At 37.0% G+C, this 23,723-nt stretch overlaps 1 long non-coding RNA gene across 3 annotated transcripts; it reads left to right on the top strand.

Moving 5' to 3' along the window:
- The first annotated feature begins 1,324 nt into the window (after window positions 1–1,324).
- LOC143584433 (uncharacterized) lies at window positions 1,325–22,808 on the top strand. 3 transcript variants are annotated; one of them, XR_013144359.1, is made up of 6 exons: window positions 1,325–1,886; window positions 2,040–2,135; window positions 3,248–3,334; window positions 12,412–12,509; window positions 22,177–22,278; window positions 22,444–22,808. It is a non-coding gene; the product is annotated as an uncharacterized LOC143584433 (long non-coding RNA). The 3 variants fall into 3 exon arrangements; XR_013144357.1 differs by having other exon boundaries at window positions 22,177–22,808; XR_013144358.1 differs by having other exon boundaries at window positions 2,040–2,394; window positions 22,177–22,808.
- Window positions 22,809–23,723: the final 915 nt, after the last annotated feature.

The raw sequence follows: 23,723 nt of genomic DNA, 5'->3' as shown, positions 1-23,723 counted from the left end.
AGTTGGAGTGAACGTAAGCGTTCATCCAACTCAGCTTGAAATTCCTTCTGACGTGCTTCCGCCCACGCTTTAACTTGATCAAGTGTTTGGCGGGGGAGCCTCGTCTGTTGTCTCTCCAACTGGGTATCGGTGAAGCCCAGGGGAGGATTATTTACTGCATTTGCCCCGGCTTTGGTAACCGGGGTAGTGTTCGTAAAAATTGTGTACTCGCCGGTGTTCCCCCCAGTAGCTGGGGTTGTGGTTACCAGAGTTTCTTGGTCACTCGTTGGCCTTGGCATCGGAGTAACCTTAACCATCTTTCCAGAGGTTTTGAAAAAACTGAAAATTAGTTCTAGCTTTTATGCACGGATGACGCCAATGAAGAAACACTAAGTGACCCCGGCAGATTACGGATAATCATAGGGTTAAGTAGATGTTTCCCACGAGGGTTAGGTCCGGCAAAGATGGTTATTCTTCTGATGACCTGCAAAACAGACACCGTGAGCTCGTCACTGAGAATGGGGGGTACCTCCTTGTGACCACCCTCCGGCGTGAGAATCAGACTAGATTGCTCTGAATACAAGTGTATATTAAGAGAAATAGCTAGAGCAGATAAGATATGTGATGGTATAAGATGATCATACCGTTCCAAGGTGTTGGAGTATTTCTAGCCGAAGGTAGGTTTCCAAGCAGGTACAGCCAGCTGTATAATATTCCTTTTCTACCAACTGTGGGCTACGCACGTGCCATGCTGGTGGTTGGTGGGTAGGCAGCGGCTGATAGTGACATGGCCGGCTGTGTACTATTCCTTTTCCACCAACTGCAGGCTATATACGTGCCACGATGAGGGTTGGTGAGTAGGCAGCGGCTGATAGTGACATTTTGTACTAGAGTGTGCTCCTCCTCGTACTGTTGTCAGTGAGCTGTCACCCTGTGATGGGCTGCTTTGGTCAGATCTTGTCTATTTTGTCCATACCTTGGCAGGTATAGTACAAAAGATCCTCCAAAAGCGTACGGACTGGCTCATTTGGGCGGGAGTATTCCCGCCTTGCTCATTCCTTCTTCAGGTGACATTACTGAATTATTGAGTTAGTGCCTTGTGCGTGTAGCCTTACTGTTAGTGCGGGTAGCCTTCCCTGATGGCTTATATCCGCAGCTGCGGGAACAGGCGGGGTACTTCACCATTGGGAGGCTTTTCCTGCGGGAACAGCTGGCGTACTGCGCGTAAGGTCTTCATCTCTCTGAGCATGGTGGGTCCTGCGGAACCAGTTGGTCTTTCTGCATACGTCCCTCTTCAGGTTGAGTGTTGCGGGTACAACTGGGCTCTGCTGGGACCTACCTCTTCAACTAGATTGTTTTTTCTTCTCTTAATTTATTTCTTGATATTATTATAATATTTTTTCATCCTGGGAGTTCCAAAAACCTGTACTTTTTGTTGGCGAAATGGGATTCTCTTGAAATCATTAACAAGGTACATCCTTATCATCTCCTATTAATCATCATTAATTGTGATTCTCTTTCCCCAAAAAATGTTTTCAAATTTTCATTTTTTAGGGTTTTCTTCTGCCATCTCCAACAGTTTCTTCTGGTTTCATCTAAATAAATGCTCACATTTACTTACTGAATTTAATTTTCAAGAAAGGAAGTGAACTATTGCTTAAGCATAATATCTTTATGATCAGGGTTTATGTTGTATAAAGTATCTTACTTTTGCAGGTACACATCTTGAAAGATCCAGATGGTAAGTTTTTGTTTGCTACATCAAAGACAATCAAGGCGTCTTTATTTGGAATGAAATTAAGGAGGATTGAGAATGGTTTCCATGGAAAATGCATGCAAGCAAAAATACTAAACCTTTTGCTTTCCATACTTCTTAGCAAGCATCAAATCAAAAGAGAAAATTTTAGGTAAGATGGTATTTATATGTTTTATAATTAGTTTATTTTGGGAGTTATGAAATCTGTTCAACTTAATCCTTGGAGTTTAAACTTTAAATTAGGTTTATGTATAAAAATTCATTCTTAAAGGATTATGAATGTGAATTAAATTTCGTTCTACAGATATTGCTGCTTGAGTGCTTAGTGTCTGGAGATCAAGTTGCAGCTAGCTTCTTCCGACCGGGGAAAGTTTGATATTACAGTTTAGGATTTTATGTGGTTAGTTAATTCTCTTTAAACACAAATTTGAATATAAGTTTGCTGATAATTGTCTGCATTTTAGTTTATTGGTTGATATGTTTTTACAATTGTGGTATGTTTTTTATGGTAGAAAATTTTGAAGGATCAAAACATAATTATGATGATTGTGTTCACCTGGAGGATTAGGTGTATTAGAATAAGGACACACCTTATGGGTTCGCTAAATAGCTACCAATTTGATGAACCTAATGCATTTAGTTGATTTCATGTTCTTAAGGTAGCATACTCAATGTCCTATTTTAAATTTTATACAGTCACTGAAACATGCATTCAAATTAAGATTGTTATATCGATTTGTTTAGGAAGTATGTCTCTTTCATCATACATTATTTGATCTACATGTTGCCACAGATACAGATTGCATTTCAGCTTGGTGAACTAATTGGTGCATACATGTTTTCTTTTGGCAAAACAGATAATTTTGTTAACATATATACCAATAAACTGATGGGCTTTTGAATGCAACAGATACATAGACCCTTGATGTGTATTAGAATAAAAACACACTTTATGGTTTTGCTAACTAGCTACTAATTTGATGGCCATAATACATGTTTTCTTTTGGCAAATCAGATAATTTTTTTAACATATATACCAATAAACTGATGGGCTTTTGAATGCAACAGATACATAAACCCTTTATGTGTATTATTAGAATAAAGAGTAACTTTTGATTTTCCTAACTAGCTACTAATTTGATGGCCCTAATGTTTTTAGTTGATATCTTGTTCGTAACGTAGCATTCTCAATGTTTTATTGTAATTCTAATACAGTCACCGGAACATGCATCCTAATTAAGATTTGTATTGATTTATCTAGAAATATGTATACTTAGTCATACATTATTTGATCTATAAGTTATTACAGATAGTGATTACATGTTAGGTATGTGAACTAGTTGGTGTATACCTGTTTTCTTCTGGAAAAAACAGATTAATTTTCATTCCCATACCAATAAATTGATTGACACAGATTCATTGACCCTTGATTAAGCTACTACAACTGATTGTAGGCTTTTTTAGTTATTTGGTAGTTGATGATTAATATTTGTTATCAAATCTTACTCTTAGGTTGAAAAGAGAGGCCACTGACCGAAGTTTTGGGGCATAGTTAACGCATATTAAAGTTTAGAGATGACACACTAGATTATTTAAGTGGTACGTACCCTTGACTTCCATTTTGTAATTATAGTCGTTAATTACAAAGGTTCTCATCAAACATTTTGGTAAGTAGTTTTAGTCTTGTGAACACTTCATTGGAGTCTCTACATCTGTCTCTATCTCCTAATTATAGATATCTTGTAATAGTGAATATATATCTACATATAGATTCACTATTCACATGTCTAAAATTCTGTTACTGTAACTTAAATATTTTGATTTGTACCCTAATCATTTTGGTTGTTACATCAAGCGCATATCGGGTGTATTTCAAACATGGAAGAAAAAGAAAGAATTAATAAGAAAACAATACAGAAATAGAGATGGGAAATGAGATGTAGGTGGTTAAACAAAATCAAGAGGTAAATTAAAAAGAAAGATGATTTTTTAGAGTTAGTGAGACTCCATTTTAATAATAATAATAATAATAATAATAATAATAATAATAATAATAATAATAATATATCTGAACTGTGGAATTACGAATTACGCTGGAAGGGAACTTTAGAAAACAAATAGACACAAACGTTAAAGAAACCAAACTCGGGCCGGTGGGTTAAAGACAAATAAACCCTAATTATTTAATCATAATACATAATATAATCTATATACTTAACAAGTCTATATGAATATATGACTTGTTCAAGACACTACTCTAAACCCTAACCCTTATACCCTAAACAAAATAATGTGCCCTTTAAATGTAAAGGGAGTAACGGTCGACTTACATTGTATTAGGCAATTGTTGTTAAGCAAACACAACAAATTCTATATGTGGAATCTTCGTGTGGTTGCATTGGCGGATCTACTCGATTGAAATGGGGTGCGGGGCGCACCCCCTGGAATTTTTTTATAGTATATATAATACGGACAACCTTTGAAATTTTTGATGATTCAAAAGCATTTTAAAAGACCAGTTTAGATAATTTGAGCTCATTTTAAACAATTTGGATAGTTTAAGCACACTTTAAACAACTAAACAATGAATTAACCGCAATTTGAAACCCATTAATCCATCAGTTTATATGCATGTATATTTTTTTTCAATTTTTTCTCTAAAATTTACCTTATTTTTGTTTATTATTTGCTAGATTAGTTATATAACTACTGATTTGCGTATTAGATTGATTGTTTGTTTGGTTGCTTAATTATTTGAATGATACTAGGTGTGGTAGCTTGAAATAGACACTTGTTGGTATATTTGTTAGATTATGGAAACTTGTTTGTTATTTGTGATATGAACCTATATGAATAAACTTGAACCAGACTGAATTTTCTAATATTTAGTGATAGACAATTGTCCCTTAAAAATTTCCGCATGATATAGAAAAAGAAACTAGGTCAGCTGCTGCGTGTAGCATAGTTGATACAAACGCCAAAAATACGTTTAACCATTTTGTAAATGTATAAATAATTATGAAGTTTGCTTTGTTAGGAAATAATAAACTCCACACTCGTTAGTGTGTAGGATGTAATAGCTAGAAATGACTTTCCACTTGTTAATGTGAAAAATAATATGGATTGGATAAGGTTCAATTTCAATATGCTATCTAGGTAACGTATTTAGTAGATATTATCTTTACACAGTTTCTTTCCAACAAGATCCCCAAAGTGATCTTCCCCACTCAAAACACTCAACCCCACCAAGGCTAATGTAGTATTGCACTCTAAAAGGAGAATCTATCAAATGGATAAGATGTGGGGAAATCCCTAAATATAGAAAGACAACATAATTGATTTCTGGTTTACAAACCATAGGTAATGAGTGGAACTGTCCTTGAGAAAATAGTTGGTCATTTATGCTTTAGTAAATATCTTCTAACGTTTAAAAGTTAATAACCTAGCTCCATAAGTTTAGAGTTAATTTTGGTTTGAGTTTTAAAGTTGGCCTAACTATTTGAGTATGAATTCTCATATTTTGTATCACGACCTCAGGTTTTAATTTCTTAACCATTTGAGTCATTTGGCTAATGTTGTAGATTTTTCAGTTAAATAGAAGGGCATTTCAGTCTTTTTAGTCATTTCATTAAATAAAACCTAAAATTAGAAATTAAATACATTGATACGATCCCGGTTAACCTACCAGATCGAATTAAACGGGACAAACCCGATTAACTTATGAAGTGGATTCAATTAATCAATGCAGGGAAAAACATGGGTGGTTTCACTATGCTATTCCAGCCATGATAACCGCCAAGTCTCCCACTTATCCCTAGTTTTTCGTTTATTTCCATGTCGATGTTTATTTTATAAAGTTAGGGTTTTAATTCTTTTGTAATATGGAGATCACCCATCTTGAGTCGGGTCACTCTTCTTTTTAATTTCAATCACTTGATTTCTGGTATACATCAATGGTTCAATTGTCGGGAAATAAAGGAACGGTGGTGCCAACCAAGAGTAGCGATGTTAGCAGTATTATGTCCGATTAATTCGCCGCTCAATAGCGGCCATCTCTGCAAAGCTCGACGTCATAGTCTTGCAATTGAGGGGTTGTGTTGCGAAAATCAAATCCATGATGTGTGGAACACCTCTTCGGTGCAACACTCAAGGTCTAGTCAAAGAAGAAACCTCTGAGGTTGTCCCTAATATTGACAATCTAATATATACGATGGGTCTTTGGATGTTCAGTTGAAGATCGAAGATTGGTCAAAGCATATTTTGGATGTTCAATTAAGAGCGACGATGGATCTAAGCATGTTTTGGATGCTCAATTGAAGATCGAAGATGGATTCATCTGGTAAAAAACCAAAATCCCATGAAGTTGTTATGTACCAGTTTACCTTTTGCTCACATAAGGCCCGATGAAATGGATGTGATGATTTCTATGTGTTTAAATTTGGAAACAGAGGCTACACTTACCTTAATTGAGGGTGGGTCAGCCCACTTGCACACAATCATGGTAATGCTTATTGGCTAGATATAGGTTTCAACTCAACTGCAATTTCTAAAGCTCATGATTTCTCGAAATATACGTTTCGAAGTTCAGTGGAAGCACGTATCTCAAAAACCATAGAATGGCTTATTGTCTAGTACGACAAATTCTATCATTCCGACTTGAGGACAAATCGTTTCAGCGGCTGAGATGCATTGATACAATCCTGGTTAACCCGCATAATTAAACGATATCTTGCTGCCGAGCGAGTTCGAAAGGCTCGACTCCTAATGTTGAATAGTAAATTTAAGAAACTAAAGATGATGGAAGAAGAAACTATTGACCAGTTTGTTGGAAATATCACCTAATGGTTTTAAAGGTAATGGGTCTTGGTCGCGTATTCAAGCAAGCTGTCTTAATGAAGAAGTTACCGGACATGGCTTCAGGCAAAGTGTTGATCTCGATAATATGATGTTAATTTGAAGATGCGGTTGGAAGGCTTAAGGTATATGAGGAACATCTTGAACATCTACGAAGGGGGAATAGACTTATGATTCGCAAAGTTAATTACTATTCGGTCATTTAGAAAGTAGTTACAAAGGCGAATCGTAGGATCAGTTCGATAGCCGGGTAGAGGTGGGGCGAGTTCACAGAGACGTGGGAGAGATTGAAACTGGGGATATGAATCATATCAAATTGAACAAGTAAAAGAAATGAATGACTGCTCTCAGATTAACGCTTTGTTCCCGAGTTTCATTTAAGTAGAGAAAGAAAGGAAATGGATGGGGATGGGAAGAAATTGTTGCGTTTTCGAGTTTCATTAAATGAAGGAAAGAACAAATTTGTGTCCCCGAGTTTCATTAAAAGAAAAGAATGGAAAGTTAGGAGAAATAAATAGTAGCAATTTGGGAGGATCTCTTTCCTTCATATTGGAAGGAATTGAAATGAAAGAAAGGAAAAGAGAAGAACAGAATGGAAAGGAAAATATTTCCTTTACTTTCCATTCACTCGTTAAGTGAACCCGGGAACATATCGTAAGTGTTTTCGAAGTGACAAGATGGGACACTTCGTGCCCTCGTGTCCAAACCAAATGCAAAGTAATCATGAAATAAATATGGCGAAAATGAACGAATCAACCAATCCTGACATGATTGGTTATTTATATCTTCACGAAATAGTTTACATAAACGATGTACGAGTAACCTCGAAAAATCTTGAAGCCGATAAAGTGGAAAAATCACTTGGTTTCTCGACAATGGACATTGAACAACCATCACCTCATATTTAAACGCGTCATGGTACGAAAGGTATCCAACTTCTTAAAAGGAAGGTTTCGTTCTCGTCCCTAACCGATGGGGGTTATTACAATCCGCCTCCTTTAAGGATCCTAACGTCCTCGCTGGCTGGCACACCGGTCTAGCTCTTAGCTCTGATACCATTTGTAACAGCCGAGCGTAACCGCACCATGATATTGTTCGTTTTGCCGGGATGAAACACCATCGACTCACGAATTCAAAACACATCATGTTAGGGAAGGTATCCACTTTCTTATAAATAAGGTTTCATTCTCCTTTCCAACCAATGTGAAATATTACATATGTTAGTTGGGAAGTTCGGTTCGAAACGACTCGGGAACAATAGTTAGGTTTTGAACAAAAGTTGGGAATGGGGAAAAACACTAAACGAGCTTGAATCAAACAAGTTAGGTTTTGATCAAGGATTTGATTTGTTGGGTCGAAACGTCTGGGGAACAAAAGAAATCATGGAAGATAGATGACAAGAATAACAATCTAAGGAATGGATATGCAAGTTAATTACCCAACCATCCTTTAATTATATGTGGCTTGTGGTACAAGGAATGAGACTTGGAGTGCAAGTAAAGTTAATTAGACGATTTTAGATAATTATTAAGTTTGAATTAATTATCTTAATTGTTTTTGTTACTTTATTAGAGTCCTGGCTATAGTCTAAAGAGGTTTGTGTGTAGCTATATGTATTGACTCATGATAAGGACTTTAATCAAGTTTTGATTTATTTTCTTAATTGGTTAATAGAATTGAAGAATTTATTCTAAAATAATAGTTTTACTCGAATACGTTTATATCAATTCACCATCTTGATTGAGGTCGATGATTTTTCAATGGGGATGGAGTGGAGATGTGGTCTGCGAATTAGGGTTTCTATGATAAGTTATTTTTAATTTTATTTTAGTTTTGAGGTGATAAGGGTGTTTTGGTCATTGTATTTAAAACTAACTGAAAAGTATAACGACATTCGCCAAAAAGACTCAAATGGTTAAGAGATTAAAACATGATGATTTGACCGAAAATGAGAATTCGTACTCAAGTAAGTTGGGCTAGCCAAACCTAGGGCTCAAACCGAAATTACTTCATAAGTTTATTATAATTCAGTTTTCTATATCATGGATATAACAATAACATTTTCTGAGGTGCGGAAATTTTCAACACTCATGAATTGTTAATTTGATAATTGGTTTAACTTAAACCCCACCAAAGTTAAGGTCAAAATATTATCCTACTATACATTCTGTGGAGCTAGACAGCAAAGTTGGCTTTAAGCACTTGAACGCCTAATTACAAGTGTAATTAAACAGAATAATAAGAGATTCACTTAAATTTTTTGATATAATTATATTTTGTTATGTTTAAGTATATATGAGAATTAAGATTTTGATGATGATGATGTTATCTAATTGAGTACTCTATGTTCCAAATGATTGTTCTCTCTTATTCCATTGGATACGATATCTCCGAAGCGTCCAAACAGGTTTTTAACAAGTTGAGTAATATTGATTGATGGATACACTAGCTGAGAAAGTGATCAGTTGAAATGATTATGAAATACTAAAATAAAGATCAATATGCTAATTAATAACGTTAAACGTCAGTCTTCTTCTGTTGTAGCTGCCCATATCGATCTTTAAATTAAACTAAAACATATTCCTTTGTTTTTTCCTATAAGATGATGTGCACATGTATCTTAATCACCTTCGAAGAAAATATTTTTCATTTTTGTCGAAGTGGCCTTAAGCTTAAGTTAAAACACACTAGTTGGACGCATAGTTATTAAATGCGATAGGCGCACTCAAGGCGAACATGCATCCACTAGGCGCTAGGCGCTGGGTGCAAAAAAACGTGGGCCAGAGACAAAAAAAAACGCACTTAATAAAAAAATTCACAAACAAAATTTATAATGGCAAACAACAATTTATTCAAATGCCAAAATAATTCAAAATCATATGAAAATCCAAAATAACCAAATTGTTCATAACAATGTGGACTAAATTAACAAAACAGAATATTACGAACTTCATAATCGAAAACAAAAATTAAAACAAAACAGATATTATCATAATCGAAAACAAAAATTAAAACAAAACAAAATAATACTAACCTAATAATCGAAAACAAAAATTAATATATATATACACACACACATTAATTATGTTAATGTAAAATGCTGTTCATTTTAAAACAAGAGATTAAGAGTTAATTATGTTAATCCCATAAATTTTGAGAAAGTTGTTCAAGTAATTAATCAAATAAAATCAAGTAAATAAAAAAAATCAAAAAAACAGGCACATGCCGTTTTTAGTCCTATAGTCTCGACTTTAGTCAACCTAGGCGGGAATATTGCGCCTCGCCCTAAAATGTCGCCTAGGCGCACAGGCGCTCCGTTTTTGATAACTATGATTGGACGTATATATTATTGTATTGATCTATGTCAATGTTATTAGATGGCCAAGTTCACTTTCTTCGATGCAAGTATGGTGAAGAGGCACTTAAATCAAATCCTTTTATTAATCCACTTGAATGACTAAATAAGCTATATATGTAGTTGATCATGTGATATCTAACAACAACATGATGTTTAACATGCCTAGTTAATAGCTAGCAGTTACAAAGTTAGGTATACATACTGTGAATTGTGATGATTGCTTATTAGAGTCAGACCTCAACTTTTTGAGTGCTGGTGCTAAAATAATGTTCCTCTTTTTTTCTAAGGACATTCAATTCAATACACTAAAAATTGTGAGTGAAGTTTTTATAATGTAGAGAATGGTTTAAGGTGTTGTGAGTGAAGAAGAGAGAAACGTAGTGATTTTGTTTGTATATTTGAAAAGTTATTGTTCACACCCTATAATTTTTTAATATATTTTGAAAGTGGTTGTGTGTGAAGGAAAGAGAAATCTACCTATTATAATAAAATAAAATAATTGTGACACATGTCAGTTTACGGTTAATCCTCACACAATGTTTTTCCCTCCAAAACTAATATATGGCATATATCAATAATTATTCACTTTCCTTTTACACTTCATTTATATTATATCTAATTAAATTATTCACTTTTCTTTAAACTCTATTTGTATTATATCTATACACTTTTATACAAATAAATATTTACATATTATACTAATGTACATTGTTAGAATATATTTCATCAACATAAGAGAAATGATTTTGACGGGAATTTAATAGTGAAAATTAACCTCAGAATGTCATATGTACATAATTATTTTCTTCTATTAGTATAAGTAGATAAGACTGTTGTAATAGTTGAACAACAATGTGTTTACGAGGACAGGATGAAAGTTGCTCAAAAAGAAAAATCTGATGTCTTTTTTGTTTATGGCTGGGTATGGAATGTATAACATTTTTATGAAAGATTTTAGCTTCATTATTTTATACCGATGGTAGAACAACTAATTCTCAATTTAAAATTCAAATATATTTGATGACATAAAACGACTATTTGTAATACATTTTTTTTACATAATACATAAAGACTTAATTATATTTTTTTATTTGTTTTAAATTATTCATTGTAATTCATACATTAATTTATCCCGTGTAACACACGGGTTTCTAAAGCTAGTTATAATGATAAAAGTATAAAAAAGTATTATATAATTGAAATGAGAGAGAAATTATAGTGATCTTTAGTGTAATTTTGGATTTAGAGATATGTGTTTGAATGTGAATGCTCTAAGACATCAAGTCTAAGGCAATGCGTACTGGGTCGATAATTTGCCCAATTTTGGGCAAAATCTACCCCCCCACCCCCACCCCCTGCGGCGAGTTGTTTTGTCGCCTGAAGGGTTAAGAAAATATTAATATTTTGATGTTATGTGTGTGGTATATGTATATATTGGGTTACAAAACAATTACACCCCTAAAACAAAATTCCACCTTGTGCTTGTGCTGACTGGGCGCCGCAAGACACATATCGCCCCATTTTGTAGCCTCTCCACTACACATAGCCTAATATGCAACTGATCCGAGTTAAGTTCAGCGTGCTCTTGTGTCAGATTTAATAACCAGTTTAATTTAATCTTATTTTGTGGCATTAGTTCTGGTGTTCTTGCTTGTAGTGTGTGCTTTATTAATTCTAGTTAATTTTGTGTTTTTTTTTTGGTGGGGAGGGGGGGGGGGGGGGGAGTGGGGAGTAGTGGATCTGGTCATTCAATGGATAGGGGAATATCAGTATATACTTGCTTATTGTAGCTCAAAGTGAAAGGTAATCTAGAAGAAATATAGATCTATTGAAATGTATATAGTAGTTAGGGTTTATTTGTATCGAGCCTACGGGCTACGTTCATCTCTAGATATTGTGCATACCTAGTGAATGGAATGCACACCTCTCGTTGGACCACGGTCTGCTGCCACCATTCTCAACCGATTAAAACTTCTTTTAGTTGATATTTTTCAGTATGTGTAAGGTTTAGGTATGGTATGCTGTCAATTAGCTGGTATTATGGTCAAATTAAATAAGGAATTACTTTCATAGATAGGTTTGGGTTTATTCGGTCAATTAGGGTCAAGTTTATTATAAATAGTGGTCTTTGGTTTATTGTAAGAACATGCTTTTAGTGTTTATTAATAAATTAATAAATTAGTGCAGTGGGAGCGATTCTACAAACCGTGTGTTTTCTTGTTCACGTTTATCAAATTTGGTCAGTGGTTGTGATATGGAAATTTGAAAGAATAAAGGGAATTTTGTATATAATATGGAAATTTGAAAGATTAAAGGGAGTCATTCCAATGTGTGTTAATACCAACTCAAAACATCGTCAAACAGAAACTTAATTTCAATGGTTAAAGAGAAGAGATTGGTTTATTGTTATAATGTATATAATATGGAAATTTGAAAGAATAAAGGGAATTTTGTATTGTTGCAGGCAAATTGATTTGCGTTGATGGTGAAACAAATCTTGATATTACTCTGAGAAGCTGAGAATAAAAGACAAACCTATGTTAATTCTGACAATACTTGTAGGTAAACATCCTAAATTTTCATCCGTTGTATAAGTTTCTTATTGTTAACGAATATATCTTATAGCCCTGTATGCATGATACTGTTGGGTTTCAACGGTGGTTCGGAACGAAAACGGTCAAATAATTTTAAACCCGTTTTAGTTAATAATTTCGTTTGATAATTATTAGTCAATATTAATATACAAACTTATATTAACGAACTATATAAAACGCAGCGGATAAAAAAACAATTTAAACGAACCAAAACCGAAAACCCAAAACCCGGATCTGATTACAACGTAACACGAGCACGAATAAACGAATTACAAACAACCATATATTTAGTTTAGTTATTGTACCTCGGTTATCGAAACCGGGAAGACGCCGAGGGCTTAACGAAACGCGCTAGTAATTGACACAACCAAAATCCGATTATTCCGGAAACGGCAGCGGCTCACAGCGGCGGTGGCGGTGGGAATCGGAGATGGACAGTAGCGGTGAACTAGCAGCTGTTGTACAGCAGCAGCAGGGACTGCCGGAGTGGCAGTTGGCCGGAAAAACGGCTCGCAAGAAAAACGCGGCAGCCGGAGGCGGCGGTACTGGTGTCGGATGGCTGTGGACAGCCTTGAAGAGCAGCAACAGGCTGCAAACAGCAGCCAGTAGCTGCGCACAGCAGCTTAACCAACACCAATCGGCCGGATAAATACTGGGGGTTGGTGGGAGGCGGCACCGGAGGTGGCGGCGGCCGGAGGGCGGCGCTGGACGGTGGTGGCGGCAGCTAGTGTGGTGGTGGCGGCTGGAACAAGATGAATGGAGGCTAGGGTTTTATCTTCTTGTTTATTTTAGGTTAAATCATAATAATATATATATGATACTATATATACGAGTTTAGGGTTTAATCAAATTAAACCAATTTGGGCTTGAGCCCAATTAACAAGACAAAGCATTACCCATCATCCGGTCCATCTAATTGATTGTGTCGGGTCCAATTAACATTTAAGTGGGTTTATGTTTCGTTGCCCCCGGTGTAACTCATACCGGGTCACATTCGGGTCGGTCCGCGTTGACTTGATTCGAACCGATCATTAAATTCAACAGTCTCCCACTTGGACGGATCTGGGTCAAGTATCACAACGCTAACAGCTAGAGGCGTTCTAGCTACACATAGTTGTCCCCAACCAAATATGACATTTTTAAATCCATAACCAAAGTATCTTGGAATACCTTATTGCAAAATAGTGAATTTATAGTAATCGTTGTCATCTATCTTTTCTATATAAGACATCAATTGAACAATGAGACATGGATCAAATCAATCTCATACAGTGTTCAATTATTGTAGTTCTCGATATAGAGTCAAAGTGGTCCATTCAAACACACAGTAAGTTTGGGTGAGGCCTCACATTTTACCAGTTTGAATCAACGAGGCGAAAGTTTGGGTGAGGCCTCATACTTTACCAGTTTGAATCAACGAGGGCGCCAATATGTCTAACTGTTACATTTTAATTTAAGAGTACAGAATCCCATCTTGACTACATACAACTCCCACTGAACTCCATAACATTCCCAACCAATGCCTTTATGACTGGCAGTTACGCAACAGCGGTTGACATGATCAAAGAATATTCCTCGGTAAACGAAAGTTCTAATATGTATCTCAGGTCTTAGGATACTAAATGAGCATACTATTATCAAAACATCTTATGATCAAGATCCATGAAGATGATTTGATGCGAGTTACATCCAACGTCATTCATAATGAGGTCTGTGAGTTTGGAAGTCAACTGCTTGAGTCCAAAGTCAGAATAGTGTTAATTCAGAATCGTTCCCACGAGTCTGACCGACTACGGATAATTTAGAATACAATATTCACGGATTAAACGTATTAAAATGAAAACGGTTGTATTTTTCAACGTTTGCATTTAACCATTAAATCAAAAGTGAACAAAGAAGTACAACTGATTAAATGTTCTTACATCCAAATACTAAATCAAAATAAGTCACTAGCAAGACTAAGCCCGATAGAATCTCTATGCTAATCATGCTTGTCCTGAGTCATCGGCTTAGAGAACGAGTCAACTAGTTTTTGATCTGTGTCTACTTTGCTTATTATGATGTCACCTCGTTCCAGTATTTCTCGTATATAGTGGAACTAAAAATGTGCTTGGCTATGTGATAATAATTGGGCTATTTGGCTTGAGAAATAGCACCTGTGTTATCACATATTACGTCGATCCTTTTCCTAAACTTGGAACCAGATCGAGGTTGGCTATGAATTTCTTCATCCAAGCAGATTATGAGCGAGAAACATCTCGGTCATTCTGGAAGTTAGCGTCAGTGTAACATCTTACAGTGACCTCTTCTTCCACTCATCCAAACACGCATACGAGACGTCAGGTCTAGTGCATAATATAGCGTACACGACAGAGCCAATCGATGAAGCATATGGAATTGCTTGAATGTCCGTTGCCGGAGATTGCGATTTGCTAAAACGGTTCTTTTAGCAATAGAACAACACCTATCTTAGAGTTGTCCATTGAGAAGCGTGTCATGACTTTACTTATGTATGTACTTTGACTTAGCCCTAGAATCCCCTTAGATTTATCTCTATAGATCTTTATTCCCAGAATATATGCGGCTTCTCCAAGATCTTTAATTGCAAAACAAGATTCCAACCAGTGGTTAACCTCTTTAAGCATAGGAATGTTGTTTCCAATTATCAGTATATCATTCACATACAGCATGAGGAATGATATAGTGCTCCCACTAGCCTTTATGTAAACACAAGGCTCATCTTCATTTTTGATAAAATCAAACTCTTTGATTATTCTCATCAAAATGTAGATTCCAACTACAAGATGCATGTTTGAAAATCCAGTTGCTCCTTATTGCCCGACCTTCGGGGGGTAGCTCAATCAAGTTCCAGACTTGATTATCATGAAATGATTGCATCTCGGCGTTCATGGCTTCATGCCTTTTCTCAGATTCCAGATCCAAGATTGCAGATTTGTAGTTAGTAGGTTGGTCGTTAGACTCGGCTACTAATAAGAGTTCGGGACCATCTAAATGCCATAGGTATTTAGAATTTGGTATGGAAGTCCTACTACTTCCGCGAACGCTCGTGTTCATGTCTGATGTATTAGCAACAACAACTTGTTTATCAGACGCTCCAACTTCCTAAGCGGTTGATTGTGGTTCTTGAATTTCTTCAAGATCGACAATGTTATCTCCAGTTCCTCGATCGAGAAATTCTTTCTCGAGGAAGTGGCATTTCCTCTTGATAGAAATCATATTTGTATCAGGATGAAAGAAGTAGTAACCGCTTTGGTAGTAGTATTTGACGAATGCGGGAGGCGGTTATAAGGGCGAAACTCCAAAAGTAGTGAGGCAAGTTAGTTCTACATATCATCGTTCGAACCATGTTTAGCAAGGTTCGATTCCTCCTCTTGCTCACACCATTATGTTGGGGTGTGCCAGGTGGAGGGAGTTGTGAAACAATTCCACGCTCTTTTAGATGAGTGATGAACTCTGAGCTGAGATACTTTCCACCTCGATCTGATCGAAGTATCTTAATGGTTTTACCAAGTTGGTTTTCCACTTCGTTTTGAAACTCTTTGAACTTTTCAAAAGATTCATGCTTGTGTTTCCTAAAATACACATAAGCGTATCGACTATAATCGTCGATAAAAGAAAAAAAGTATCTTTCATGGTTTCTAGGCGTGGTTCTGAAAGGTCCACATACATCAGTATGTATGAGTCCTAACAGATCTCTTTCTCGTTCACTTTTATGAGTAAAGGAGTATTTGGCGAGTTTTCCAGCTAAGCAAGACTCATAATTGTCAAAAGGGTCCGGTCCTTTGGATTCAAGAATCCCTTCGGATTGGAGTCTTTTAACTCTTGCTTTGCTTATGTGGCCAAGTCGGCAATGCCATAGAAATGTATCATTGATGCCAGATCTGATACGTTTTGAAAGATTATATATACGTTATTATTAGTTTGAACATCAATATAATATATATTATTTCAAGGTTTAGCCTCGAAATAAAAGATGTCATTTAAGTAAGCAGAAATAGCTATTCTATTAAAACACGTACTTAGAAACCTTGTTCAAACAGTAAAGAAACTGAAACGATGTTGCTGGTCTAACCAGGAGCATACAAATAATTATTCAAAGGAAAAACTAGGCTAGATGGACAAGTAAAATGAAATACTCTAGTTGCCAGAACTGGTACACTATTCTCATCTCCAACGATGAGTTCCATGCTGCCTTTATTCAGTTTCCTCCACTTCTCAGGCTCCTGCAAGACATTAAAGATGTGGAAATCACATCCGGTATCAAATACCCATGTGTTGCTAGAGAGAGTGAAAAGTTTAATAACGTATATGGAAATACCTCGAGAAGAGCCTTCACCATTAGCTCTCTTCATCTTGATCTCAGCAAGGTATTCGGGGCAGTTTCGCATCCGGTGCCCCATCTGGTTGCATTTGTAGCACTGGCGCTCCTCAAAGGGCGACGGTGGTGGCTTTACAACCTTCTTGTCAGTGTTGGTGGCAACCTTGGCAGCAACAGTAACTTTCTTCTTGCCTTTACCCTTATGACCCCGGTTCTTGGGATTAGGCTTCTTGACACCAGCAGATCGAATCATTAGAACTTGATTGGTCCTTGAAGAAATGTTCATCTCAGCCGTCTTGAGCATGTTATGAAGCTCCGGCACTGTCTTCACCCAACCATTCATGTTGAAATTCATTACGAACTGGTCGTAAGAGCTGGGGAGAGAGTTGAGGATGAAATCCGCTGCCATCTCATCAGGCAGGGGATAATCAAGCTTCTTGAGCTGATCGATGTGCCCCTTCATCTTAAGAACATGCGCACTGACGGGAGACCCTTCTGCCATCTTGCAACTAATTAGTTGTTTCATGGTTTCGAAACGTTCTTGACGGGCTTGTTTCTGGAACATACCCTTGAGTTATTCAAGTATCTCATAGGCACCAAAGTCTTCCAAGCCTTTAGCAAGCTCATAAGTCATGGTGGCTAGCATAATGCAGGAGACATCAACCGAGTCATCCTTATGCTTCTCAAGAACTTTTCGAGCAGCGGCTGTGTTGTTTTCAGGCTCGGTTGGAATAGATCCATCGAGAACATACAGGCGCTTTGCCATGGTGAGAACAAGTCTCAAGTTGCGGTGCCATTCGATGAAGTTGGTACCGTTCAGTTTATCGTTCTCAAGGATAGTCTTAAGGGCGTAGGGTGAGTTTTCGTTTGACGACATCTGATTAATTAAGCAAAAGTAAATTTAATTAGTATTTTTTAACGTTGTAGTCCTATTATTAATGACCCAATAACATTAATTAATTAGGAGTATGAGAATCTGGCTTCCAGTTATTAAAGGCAGCTGTAGCACACAACATTAATAAGTGGTTAGGCAGACTGACAACGATTGTCAATTGTGAATAGAGCACAACTCTCGGTTATGAGGCCTATAGAGACAACGATTGTCTGTATAGATACGTTTAGCCTCATCTTTGCCCACTTTAAGTCTCCAGACAGCTTTAGCACGTAACAGGAGAGTAAAGTAATAGTTGTCCTAGTACCGTGACGTGTGAAAGGGCCGGATGTGTCAATGAAACGCTTTCACCTTGATGGGATAGGCTAGAAAACAAGTGCGGTGTTGTAGCTCCAAACACTCGAAATTTCGCAGTATGCCTCAAGTGTGACTTGTAGTAGGATTGGCATAAACTATTGGTTTTAAATTGGGATTAATTTTAAAATTACCAAATAGAGTAAAAGTCAAATTTTACTGTATTTATTATCGGGGCGAATAGATGAACCCTTTCATCTCTCAGGACACTTAGTTTTAGATAACCTATTAAAAACTAAGTTTGGCGCGATATGACTAACCAATTTTTAGTTAATAGAAAATCTATTAAGTTATTAGTTTAAACGTTTTTAATTTGCAAAACATAATTGGTTAATAAAATGTTTATTTTCAAATTTATTTGGTATTAGGTCGGTGATATTATAATCCTATTATAAACAATCCAAGCAACCACAAATAGCAAATAACAATAATATGTAAATCCTTATGGCCAAAAGGTGATCGGTCTCGCTAGAGCCAATTAGGGAGACCGATCGGGTCAAGGGGTTCACAACACAAAACAACCACAAGGATGGACTTCTTCGTGCATCCCGTCATCTTGGCCGAACTCCCACTAACTCCAAGAAATCCTTGAGCTCGGTCTTCTTTATTACAAATTTATAAACTAACAACAATTTGCCCTATTACAAATTTGAACCATCTTTATGGACAAAAGAAAACCAAAAAATAAATAATAACCGTTTACAACTTTTGAACCAACCATATGGCCAAAACAAGCTCAACAACCAAACACAACCAAACAAACATAGGTAGGGGCCGGATTTACATATTCAATAAATAAAATTTCGGGTCGTTTTGACTTGGTCAAATAAAATAATTTTTTTTTTTGACTAAATCTAAAATTACCCGAAAACTAATCTAGATCTACAAACTTTAAACGATTTAAAGTTTGAGATGTAGATCCGGTTTAAATGAACCGGGATCGACTCGTACGTTGTAACCGTGGCTCTGATACCACTGTTGGGTTTCAACGGTGGTTCGGAACGAAAACGGTCAAATAATTTTAAACCCGTTTTAGTTAATAATTTCGTTTGATAATTATTAATCAATATTAATATACAAACTTATATTAACGAACTATATAAAACGCAGCGGATAAATAAACGATTTAAACGAACCAAAACCGAAAACCCAAAACCCGGATCTGATTACAACGTAACACGAGCACGAATAAACGAATTACAAACAACCATATATTTAGTTTAGTTATTGTACCTCGGTTATCGAAACCGGGAAGACACAGAGGGCTTAACGAAACGCGCTAGTAATCGACACAACCAAAATCCGATTATTCCGGAAACGGCGGCGGCTCACAGCGGCGGTGGCGGTGGGAATCGGAGATGGAAAATAGCGGTGAACTAGCAGCTGTTGTACAGCAGCAGCAGGGACTACCGGAGTGGCAGTTGGCCGGAAAAACGCGGCAGCCGGAGGCGGCGGTACTGGTGTCGGATGGCTGTGGACAGCCTCGAACAGCAGCAACAAGCTGCAAACAACAGCCAATAGCTGCGCACAACAGCTTAACCAACACCAATCGGCCGAATAGATACTGGGGGTTGGTGGGAGGGGCACCGGAGGTGGCGGCGGCCGGAGGGCGGCGCTGGACGGTGGTGGCGGCAGCTGGTGTGGTGGTGGCGGCTGGAACAAGATGAATGGAGGCTAGGGTTTTATCTTCTTGTTTATTTTAGGTTAAATCATAATAATATATATATGATACTATATATACGAGTTTAGGGTTTAATTAAATTAAACCAATTTGGGCTTGAGCCCAATTAACAAGACAAAGCCTTACCCATCATCCGGTCCATCTAATTGATTGTGTCGGGTCCAATTAACATTTAAATGGGTTTATGTTTCGTTACCCCCGGTGTAACTCATACCGGGCCACATTCGGGTCAGTCCGCGTTGACTTGACCCGAACCGACCATTAAATCCAACAGATACATCTTCTTGGAAAAAGGAGACGACAACTAGCCAGCATTACATACCCAAGTTGTGATTATGCATGGGTTTCTGACCATTGTTTCATTAGATCTAATGTTGTTAATCATGGTGATACTTAAGTCATGGTGGGACACACTTCATTTTCCTAGCCTTAAAAACGTATTTGGATGGCTGTGCTTTAGGGTCCACTATGCGTGCCTTGAAGGTTTCAAATTAAATGGCCTCTTTCGATTGGATTTCTTGTGTCATAAGGATTGTAGGATATCGTGGATAGGGTTGTTCACGTGCAAAACCGAGCCGAGTCAAGGTTAGCGCAAGCTTAGATTGGTTTGTAAATGAACCGAGCTGAGCTCAACTTGAGCTCGGCTTATAAGCGATCCAAGTTGAGCTGTCCGAGTTTTTAATTTTTAAGTTCTCATTTTTGAGTGACTTTCAAACAATTCTAGGCTTAGTATTGGCAAGTGGGCGGCCTTAGCATTGGGTATTATCCTAAAATAGGACATAAATGAAAATATATAGTTATTGCCTCCGCAGATCTAGAAGAAAAGTTGAGGGGTGGCAAGAACTAAAAAAAATTTGTTTTGGGTGGGCCGATACATAAAGCGAAGAAGCAAAACAAAATTTTTGCACTAAAATGTATTTCGCCTAGAAATTTGAGGGGTAGCGGAGGGGTCCGCTACCCTCTAACATAAGTTAAATCCGCCCGTAGTTATTGCTTTTACGACGGGACGAGTAGAGCAGCCAAACGCATCTACCACTAAGCAATTTAATATGTGTGTATTAATATGTGTGTATTAATATGTGTTTACGTAGATAATAACTTGAGCTGGGCTGTTTTTGAGCAAGCTATGAGCTAGTTGTGAACAAAGTGCTCTAGTTGTCAAATTGAAAATTTATTGCCAAAGTAATCTCTAGCGTGACATGTTGTTTTGTGCATTATGGCCTTCACATATAGTCTATCTTAAGAAGCAACAGTTGTTATGTGTCTCCTTCGTTGGTATCAGTCTTTGACGTGTATGTTTTTTTCCGAAGGTTTGTCTTTGATACGTTGGATTGTAGGTCTTGACGACGTAGTCTACTTGTCATCTCTAGGTTTGTTGGTGCCTAACTTTGTATTCCTTTTAAGATTTCTCCTAACCCCACACCTTGCAGTTTAGAATTGGGTAGAGGCTAGCTGGGGTTATCGTTTTAGTCATATAGTGCCATGAAAGATATAGTCACAGTATTAAAATGTCAAATGGTCTTAAATTAATAGAACCTCAAATTATATGGAACGCAAAGAGCCGAATCATGTGTGAAAGTATGGAGACTCAAAAAAAAAGTTGCTTCAGCATGGTTAAATGGTAACCGGATTGGATCACTGAATGCATGCCACACTAGCCATGACACCTGAGTCGGTGAGTCCTGTCTGACTTGAGGATACAAACCTTAGCAGCATTAATGTTAACCCCAATAAATTATATGTAAATAAAAATCGCACAAAAACAAATTGAAGCTGAGTATATAATATATATCATCTCATCAATAAACCAATCAAAGAATGGTCAACTAACATTTAAGTTGCTTAAAAATCAATTAATCTAAAATCCTAATTCCATTGATATTTAGCCTTTCTCAAATCTGAACACTGAAAATCCTTAAATTCAATCCATATCTAAGCTTCTTGACACTCTGTTAAGTATACTTGGATGCGCTGATACTAGCTCCAAGTTATATTCGGTCTAATACTGGGAGGTCAGGCCTTCCATGAGAATATTCCACGGTTTGTTGGCGGTCCCTAAATATTTCCTAATGGAAATGACACTCCCACCCTAAAGCCGAGGGTTAGAGGAGTAGACCACATTAGTTTCCAGGATATCAATGTTGCCCGGATATTGTCCTGAAGGCCGAAGCTGAAGGGTCTAACCAAATATTAGTATAGAAAAGCATATATTATAGACATGCAAAATGAATTTGTGAAATGACAGTTATAATACTTAACTTGATTATCTGAACAAGATTTCAGATTTGATTAGAAGACACTTATAATTGCTGATGTTCTTTATGGTGTTTAAATAATTTGACATTAATTCATGTTTTACTATTTTCCAGTGAATCTACACACCATTGAAGTTTTTGTTGGATTTTCTAACATTGGCAAATAGTACTCGAGCTTTAAATTTGGCTATATTTCAAGATTATTCATTCTAACAGGTTGGTTTCTTGCTTTTGTACACATATTTGTTGCTCTTGAATATGTCTCAGTGCATATTATATTTACCTGATACATACATTCAAGATACTCCAAAACTAGTGACTAATTTTTCTAGTAAAAAGAAGGAACTTGGTAAGTGAGTCTTACATTGTTCTGTTTTACAGTCTGGTGCTCCTCACATGCTCGAGGAGTCGAGGTAAATTAGGTAAATACCCAAGGGAAGACTGAACTGAAGACCATGATTGACAACCATTTTTTTAATCTAATGTATATACACCGGTCTGATGTGTTTTACATACAAGTTTGTGCGGCATTCTTAAACATAACGTGGTGGTCAGTAATTATAAGTATTGCAATTATTAGAGCACATAATTGTAATTAAACTATTCATTGTTTGATGATGGGTTTTAGTTTTAAAATAATATACACTCGATCGACAAACACAAAATTGTGGTCAGGAAAGACCTTCCCTGGAAGATGTGGTCAGCGTCAGTCCATTTGCAACCAAAGACAATAATAATCCCACCAATACTAGAAAATCATGCAATTGCTACCAAAATTTGCTCAATAAGAGCACCCTTTTGTCCGCTAGCTGAACTACTTCATACAATTTAACTCGGTTTCTTAATTCATTAGTGTAGGGGTATGGTACTAAAACCCGGTTCTACGACCCTAAATCTATTATGTTTGGCTTATTTTATTATATGGGCTAATACATTTGTTTTTGGGCCGAGGGGGTTTTGTGGAGGTAACCCTAACTGGGCTAGGCCCATTAGAGTACCATGATGGTGGCCATGAGACTCTATGTAATGAGGTCTCCACCTCCTTATCATTGGTCATGCTCAGTAAGAGCCACCACCATATTTTTGTGTCTGTGAACAAGAGATCTTCAAGATCATCTTAGCGGTCGCCTCCACACCCCCAGAAAAGCCATCGCAGGTCTCACAGTTGCAGGTCGCCGGCGCTGCCGTAGAAGAAAAAGATCAAGACGTGGTTCGTTCATCTCGAAAATCCGTGGAAGCATCGTCATGGATCAGGTTAGATTCGTTTCGTGTTTCGACATTGGCGCCATCCGTGGGACGGCAACGAACTGCCCTTCGATCTTCATCTCGGCTGTCAGATCTCTCCCAAGAAAAACGCAGATCTGGAAGTTTACAGAAAAAGGCTTCAAAGCTTGTTCTATTTAAAGCTCAAAAAGATCCATAGATCTAAAAAGAGGCTTCCAGATCTGGGCAAGAAGGAAAATCCGTGATTCGAATGATCAGATCTCCGAATCTGTGAATCTGTGATTCAGGATCTCCGAATCTGTGATGGTTTTAAATCTGCTCCGAATCTTCAGATCTGTCCAGATCTGATTTACAGATCTAGGTCTAGATTACAGACCTGGATTTTAGGTCTAAAGTTGCATATCTGACTCTTAAATTGCAGATCCAGAAGTTACTAG

This window comes from Bidens hawaiensis, unplaced genomic scaffold (assembly GCF_021521415.1).
Source record: "Bidens hawaiensis isolate Kalapana, Puna unplaced genomic scaffold, B.hawaiensis_p1.1 tig00033127_1, whole genome shotgun sequence".
Lineage (NCBI taxonomy): Eukaryota > Viridiplantae > Streptophyta > Magnoliopsida > Asterales > Asteraceae > Bidens > Bidens hawaiensis.
This window is presented reverse-complemented; position numbering and strand designations above follow the sequence as displayed.